This window comes from Sturnus vulgaris, chromosome 6 (assembly GCF_052056855.1).
Source record: "Sturnus vulgaris isolate bStuVul1 chromosome 6, bStuVul1.hap1, whole genome shotgun sequence".
NCBI lineage: Eukaryota > Metazoa > Chordata > Aves > Passeriformes > Sturnidae > Sturnus > Sturnus vulgaris.
The window spans coordinates 20891273-20899545 of record NC_142248.1 but is presented as its reverse complement, the minus strand read 5'-3'; the positions used below and the strand labels follow the sequence as shown (position 1 = coordinate 20899545).

At 33.4% G+C, this 8273-nt stretch overlaps 1 long non-coding RNA gene across 1 annotated transcript in view; it reads right to left on the bottom strand.

Moving 5' to 3' along the window:
• The window catches only part of LOC148223353 (uncharacterized), a 241709-nt gene that overhangs the window by 165695 nt on the left and 67741 nt on the right, over nt 1-8273 (bottom strand). The window lies entirely within an intron of this gene.

Here is an 8273-nt window from a genome sequence, read left to right as displayed (position 1 = left end):
CAAGTACCACAGATGTTGTAATGCTAACATGAATATAGCTAACATGAACACTGACAGCTTTCTTAGGGGAGAAACAACTCAAATATCTTCACTGGATATCGGTAATATATTACACAGTCTCGAAGAAAAGATTCTTTGCTTACCTACCAAATTAGAATCCAACTCTCTCATCACATACACTGGTCTGGGAACTCTGTTTCAAGAGAGGCCTATTCCTGTTTTTTTTAGTTTAGTTTTTTGTCTCCCAAAAATTTGAATGTGTTGTTAAATTGAGAAAATAGGGAAGAAGCATTTAACTCTCAATGCAGCACCTGAGACTGCAACATCTTCCAGTTTGAATACTGAACTGAAAACCAGGAGTATGCATTATAAAGCAAACACCCTCCTGACCTCAATCATCAAAATATTTTCTTGGTTTTCAAGAACCATGGGCTTTCACCTTTCAGATTTGTATAAATGCTGAAAGCCAAGACTTTTCAACTTTGTCATGAATATTTCAAATGAAGATTTCTGTATTATATGGTATGATTTTGTATTATCTGAATTCCTACATATTATTACATAACTTGCATTCATTGCATCTGCTGATTTCAACTTCATCCCAAATAACATATAAGATTTTCAAGAATTAAAAGCTGCTTTGCTGTGGGAATTGTAAACAGACTATCACATCTACTAATGCCAAGGAGTTGTAGATCAGCACATAACACAGATCAGAAAAGCAGAGGATTAAGACTGTTATAATCTGATACTTTTGCTGAAGAACTCATCCACGTTTATTTTCACTGTTGCACTAATACAGAGGAAAAGTTCAGAAGACAATTGAGCTGATAGAGATGAGGATTCTAAGCTCCCAACTCAGCCCTCTACCAGAAAGTAAGAATCTTTTAAAGTAGCAAAAAGTGAAGGATCTCATGATTTTCTTCTGAATCAATGTAGGTCTCATGTTTCTCAAGCTCTTTTTTCTTTTTTTTTTTCCACGGTTATGAGCATAGCATGTGCCAGTGCTAAAATTTGAAAACAGGCACAAATAATCTTGCACAGATGTATATCAATACAAATTGACTGAATGTGTGTGTGTGAAGAAGAGCACCTGCACATCACTTAGAAATTCCTCAACCTGTGATATATCTGCCATGTACAGGAGAGGGAACAGAAGTCAGAATGACTGCAGTAAACTTTTAATACTGAATGTAGTGCTATATCCTGGATATTTTTCTATCATGTAAATGCATTGCTTCAGCTTGACAGTTATAGAAGTAAGTACCTTATCTACAGCACAGTTGTGAGTTTGGCATATTACTATCAATAATATTCTAGGTACTAAAAAAAACATCTTTACTCAATTTTTACTTCAAGTGCAGCTGAAATGGTAAATGCAATTTAACTTTGTTTGCATCCACATCTCCTCCACCTGTGTTCTCTTAACAACATGCCAGCTGACACTAGTGGTATTTCCCAGAATGTCAAACTGTTTGCAAAGATTCATCCTACCAGGGAATGACATATAGCTTCTGTTGACTCTGAAGGACAAATAGTTTCTTTTCTCAGCTGACTGTGAAAATGTGATCTAGGATGAAAAGATATAAGTATGAATACATATTATAGAAGAAGCAGTCAAGCTATACATAGATTATACTCTTTAGAAGCTTTTTAAATTTTTTATTCACTCCAAACAAAGCTGTAATTTATCTACATTAGAGTCATAGCTCAAATAGGCTGATAGAGTTTGAAGGCTGACTGAATTACTGTAACAAACTATGTGTAAATTGCTAGGAAATCCTCTTGAAAATTTATATGAAAGGAAATATCAATGTATTAAATGTATTTTTAAAAATTTAAAACATTCATATAAAGATTGACCACAGAAGTTGTAGAGTTTTCATCCTTAAAGATATTCAGAAGCCATCAGGACATGTGCCTGGGCAATGAGGTCTCAGTGACCCTGTGCTGGCACAGGGGTTGGACAAAGTGATGTCCAGAGGTCCCTTTCAATCTCCACCATTCTCTGATTCTGTGAAGCAAGAGGACTGTACAAAAATGCATTTATAATGCATGAGTTATTACTACCTATCACCCGTCTGTCTGTCTGTCTATCTATCTATGTATCTATGTATCTATCTATCTATCTATCTATCTATCTATCTATCTATCTATCTATCTATCTATCTCATAAATTCTTCTTTAGCAAAGTACTTTGAATTTAAGTGAGATAAAATCTGTATCCACTAATTGTGCCAAAATAACAGAAAGGTACTTAAACATAAACAGGTGCTCAAAACATTCTCACTACCATTCTCAATACCATTAACATAGTATTTTCCATTATTTCCTATAGATTAAAGAAATAAAATTAATAAAACAACTTATATTTATATTCTCAGATATCAGATTAGAATTTTTTCTGAGTACAATGACACAAAAGGGTCTTAAAAAAAAGAGTAGCTTTCTGTGGTAGAAAAAAATTAAGTAATTGAAATATATTTTTCTGATACTCTGACATCCCATTCTGGCCCCAGTTCTGTAACTGTACTTCTGTTTTTTCTCACTGGAATCAGACGGTTTCAAAAAGAACATAAACAAAACTTTAGGTCCAAGGCACTTTCTTCCAATTCCTGGTGCTTTATATGAATATGTAACCCATTCAATGTTATATATACACTTGTGTGATGGTTCACATAACATATGAGTTTATTAGAGTCCTCAGCTGCTGAGGGCTCTTCTACTTCTCAAGCTGCATGACTCTTGTAATTATTTATGAATATTTCAGTGTATGCATTTTCCATAAATTATATCATAAAGTTTACATCAGTTTCAGACTTTTCTTCCAAGAGTGGTTACAAAGGGGTACATGTAATAAATGGCCTTTTGATAGTAAACAGAAAAAGAGTGGCATTTCCTGATGCTGTTAATATGTCTTATCTATCAGAAGCATTCAAAAGTACCTAAATTAAGAAAAACCTGCCTTTAATGTTTCCAAAGTTCTTATTGAGGACTTGGAGTAAGAATTCCTATAATGTTACCTGAGTGAAAATGCTGAGTAGTAAATAATTTTTCTTCCCACAGTGTCATACAAGAAAAAAAATTGTGCAACATCACTATATTGCACTTAATCAAAAAGTGTCTCCTAATATTAGGATCTGAACTATTACAATAATAATTATTTCTCCAAAGAATTGTGTGAGTTTATCTAAAGTAACAGAGACATCATAAAAACATTACTGACCTTACCTTAAATCAATGACTCTTCAAATATAGTCTCACTCAAAAGCACTTTTGCTTCTGCCAGCCTCCCATACTCTTATTTTTAAATTTAATTACCACTAGTTAGTAAGAGGACTTTTGAGGTTTTTCTCCAGAACTCCAATGCTTTTGTGAGACACGTGTATGTATCCAAAAACTACCACTTACAGTTATTGGTAAATATTATTTATTGATTTCTGTTTTAGAACACTAGTTATTAAAGAATGAATATACAGTTAAAGAGAAATAGAAGTTGAATACGTTTGTTCAATACCATATATATGCATATATGCCATTATATATAGATATGCTATATATATACTATCCCATGCATATCTTGTACTAAAAGGCAGGTAAGGGAATTCACTGAAGATATTAGAATTATGTACATTAAGACAGGTGGAGTGGACTTAAAAAATAATCATAATCTTATTGAATAGTTGATATTAAATAATTTTCCCATGCACATACGTTTTCCCTAAGCCAAATATCTTGAGCTGAGACAAATCTTGTACATCTGGAAGTTGCAACTATAAGACTATTTCTATCTGGGACTAGATAACAATGCAAATTTTTAAAATAACAATAGGTATTTAGATTCAGAGTTTTCGGGTTTTTTTTCTTTTATTTTTCTTTCCATTATTTTTTGCCTATACTTATGCTGCACATTAGCACGTTGTTCTAATATCTTCTGTAGGTATCTCCACTTGAAAAAATCCACTAATTGGCTTTTAATATTTCTTTTATTTTTATTAAGGACTTTGAATTTGAAGCCCTTCCTGAAGAGTTTTGGAAGAGTAAGGTAACCTGGTTTTGACATTGATAAAAGGATGATACTTGGTAGCACAAGAAAAATGTGAATCTGTTCAAATCTGGAAATTAAAGGATTTTGCTTGGTCTACCATAATCAGTCAATTTGTGAATTATAATCTCTACCAGCGCTGTGTCCAATAGGTTACTGGGTTACTCTAAGATAGGATTTTAAACCTCTCTCTTGAAATCTTAGTTAAATCTGATTGTAGAAATTACAAGTCTAATGAACTCTGTAAATATATTTGATGTTAATCTTAAAGATTCTAGTATATCTCTATTCATGTCCAGACTGGTAATATTTTAGAATATGTCTCATCTATTGAGTTAAATATGATGGAGGAGTTTTTCCCATCATTTTTGTAAATATCTGAAATAATAACGCATTTAGTGCCAATTAAACACACTAAATATTTCATTACAGTACTCTGTACAGAGTTATGATTTGATGAAGCACTTAGTGCACTTGCATAAAATCTGTGAGGGGAAATACCCCTTATTTCATTATAATGTCCAACTTCACGTAGATTTGTTTTCCCCAAAACAACTAAATTAATTCGGTATGGTATAAGTTGCAAAAACAAACACATCAAAGCCTTCAAAAGGATTCACAGGGATATAGGTCATTAGGGCTGCAAGGCCCTATATAGTTAGTTAAAATTCTCAGAGGTTAGTTTATATCTTGATACTTTAATAAACAGTTTCAGCTTTGGTGAAAGCTGGAAAGCTTAATCCATTAAGAGCCATTCAGAACCAAAACAAACAAACAAAGCTTTAACCACTTCAGTGACAACAGCACAGAACAAACAAGCAGTCTCCTTCGAAAATCCCAGCAATTTTAAGATCAATAGCCTCACTCTGTGCTTCTAAGTGATGAAAGCTAGAAAATCTCTGCTGTCGGCTCTTTTCAAAAATGTTTCTGGCAAAGCTATAGTTGCAAATTTGATGAGTTTAGTTTAGCAATACCCATGTAGTCTAGGAGGCTGACTTAAGTACTATCACTGGACACAATGAAAACAAACTAATTCAAACATCACTTTTAGCTGAAATTTCCTCTCTGTACCCTTAATTTACAATGTTAAAATACCTTTCAACATCTCTTCCAAGTACTTATACTTGGAGTTCTTTGATTATTTTTCTAATTACCGGCAGTAGATTTTTTTTTCTTTTTTATATTGGTAATTAAAAAAAATTAGAAATCTTTTTGGTGAGTGTAAAACCAGTACAGTGACTTACTAAAGAATGTAAGTCTATCTCAAAGTACATTTAACCTGATCTGCCAATATGGATAATCAAATCAGCAAATGCATCTATATACACAGAAAGAACAAAAATAAACTTTTTTTTTCTTTATAAGATTAAAAGCCTGTTAGGTGCTTTTAAAACACTGCTATTGTATATTGACTTTCATGAAAAGAACGTTTACTTCCTTTTACTTAGTCTAGACTTACATCATTCAGCAGAGTTATTATATAGTAGATTTGTTACCATTACAAACGACCTTAAATTATTCCTGCATCTATATACAAATATTGATGCCCTTGTTTCCTGTTTTTAAATGCAATACCTAATATATTTGTTGTTTTGCTTTTTGCTTAAATTTCACATTTACCCTTAATTATAAACTCAGAAGTAAAATAGGAGGAGTATTCATTTTTTAGCCAGCAGTGTCAACTAGTTTGCATTTTACCCATAAATTATATAGAAACTTTAAATTATATATCTACTAAGAATTGTTGGGTTTTTGGCAGTCAGCTGACTTTAGTATTTGTATTTTTAAATTTAAATCAACAACATAGAATGCTTTCAATGTGAGAATTATGAGCAGCAAAACAGAATCCGTGCACAAATTTTTGGTTACATATTGCACAGTCTACCCAAATTTTTTTCACCAGAAAGGCATAAAATCAGAGTAACATTTAAAATATGTGGCTTTATACAAGGACACTGTGTTGTTCAGTCTTGATTCATTAAGATGCTTGATGCATAAGTGAGTTGTCAAACGATATGTGGGTGGCTGTAATGGCAGCATGTAGGTTTGTATGGAAAACAAGTATGGCACTGTGAAGATTTTTTCTCTCTTTCATCATATAGGTACTCACATGTAACACTGGTGAGGGGTCTGTTAAGAACCTTGCTGTCAAATAAACTAATTCACCAGAAATACATGCAAGTTTAAAACAAAGTTCTCCAAAGGCGGAAAAAAAAAATAAAAATCGAAGCACCTAGACTTTCTGTAGCCTAACCAAGTGACAGACACATAGACAACTTCATTGCTGCCAGAACAACACTCTGCACAGCCCACCAGCAATCTATTTGTCACTGCTACAAGAATATCCTCCGCAACTTGGCATCAGGGTCCCTGGGTAGCCAACTGTGCTTGCACAGTGCTGGAAGTGCTATCCAGTAATAGGGAGGAAAATGATCAGAGGACTTCATTATTTTTTCAAAATGCATTATTGCATAAAAAACATATCTTTATAGACATAAATATGAAAATTCTATAGGAAAATATCAATTTATTCAATATAATTTTTTTTTTCTATAAGAGTTCAAAGAAAGACAGTGTTTAACTTCACTTCCTTTCATTTCTCTGTGTATTTTGTGATACAATTCATCACAATCTCAACACAGCACATCCTTTGATACAATCTTGGCCTGTGCAGAAATATTCTCTTTACTATTGCATTGTGTATTATATCTTGCACTGGATCCTATATACTTCAGAATGTTGACAGCCCAGGTGCCATTGTCTAATTATCATCCTCGGCCAATTGCTTTAACCAAGCAAAAGGCATAGAAAAAATGGCAAGCCGTCCATCTCCAATGGTTCTAGGAAAGTAAGGACAATGAAAACTAATTCCTATGAAAAATAACAAAAATATTTTCTTAAGAGGAAAATAATAAAGCAGCAGGAATGACAAGTTCTGATCTTAGGAAAAAATAAATAAAATAAAAGGATAAAAAAATAACCAAATAAGAATCATAGACAAAAAGATGAGACAGGACAATTCCATTTTGTAGGCAAGAGCTTATAGGGACTAGTGTAGGAAACAATCAAGTTAATGAACCAACTGGATTTTTTCAAAGTTTACATTAACCTGGAGATTCCTTTTAACTGACCAAGTGTCTAATTGTTAGAGCGTGGCATAACACAAGAGATATGTGTGGATGTTCATGATTGATGAGCATTCATTTATTTTGTGATTGTGACTTGGTGCAAGGAGCACCAGGAGTCCTTCCTTTACAGGCAGGTGGACTTCCAAGGTATGGTGTGGGTAGAGAGTGTGATGTGAACAAAGGAAATGGAACAGAACATTCACAGCCTGACAGTACCACAGTCTGATTACCACTGTGTCCATTTCGTGGAAACTCATTAACTTCATTCTATGGAAAGTATATTGGTAGCTGGACAAGGTCATTCCTTAATACATGGGGCAGAAACTTAACCAAAGACCCTAACCTCTCCTTATCCAAAGAAGGCACTAAAAACACCCATGGGAAATCTGCTTATCATTTTTCTTATCCATGATCATGGGGAGAGTCTCTATTATGATTAGAATGGTGCATTTAGAGCTACCTGTAAGGGGTGGAGACCACGAGGCTCTTACGACTCAACCAATTTTTCTTGCCATTGTCATGTTATAAGCATGGCATCATGGGCTCTCTACAGCCTTGAGTTTTTTAAATGCCTCTTCTTCTTTTATGTCCAGTTTTTTACTTATGTAGAATATCTGGAGCTATTTGTAGGGTTTACTTTGAGGTCACAGAAATGAACCAAATGATCAAAGACCGGGAAGTGTTCCTAGAATAATACTTCATTGAAAGTAGCAATGTTTTAGACTGTAAACTCATCATCAATAGCAGAAGGACTTGGGAGAGGGAAAAAGGAAAAGGCAAAATGGGAAAAAGGCAAAATCAAAGACTACTGATACAAAACCTTGATGCCATGCTAACAAAAATTCTGTTCCACACCGAGAAGTTGCAAATGAGTTAAAACTGCAACTGTTTTGTCCTGGTTCTTATATTACAAGCTGTCCATTTAGAAAAGGTCATATATCCTTAAAATAGATGTTGTAAGACGTTTGTACAACAATTAAAATGATTGATTCATTTAACTGGGTACACAACTCTTTTTTTTTAGTTTTGCAATTTTAGTTTTGTTGATAGTATTTATGGCTAATAGTGCTTTATGTTGTTTACATAGTAGTAAATCATTA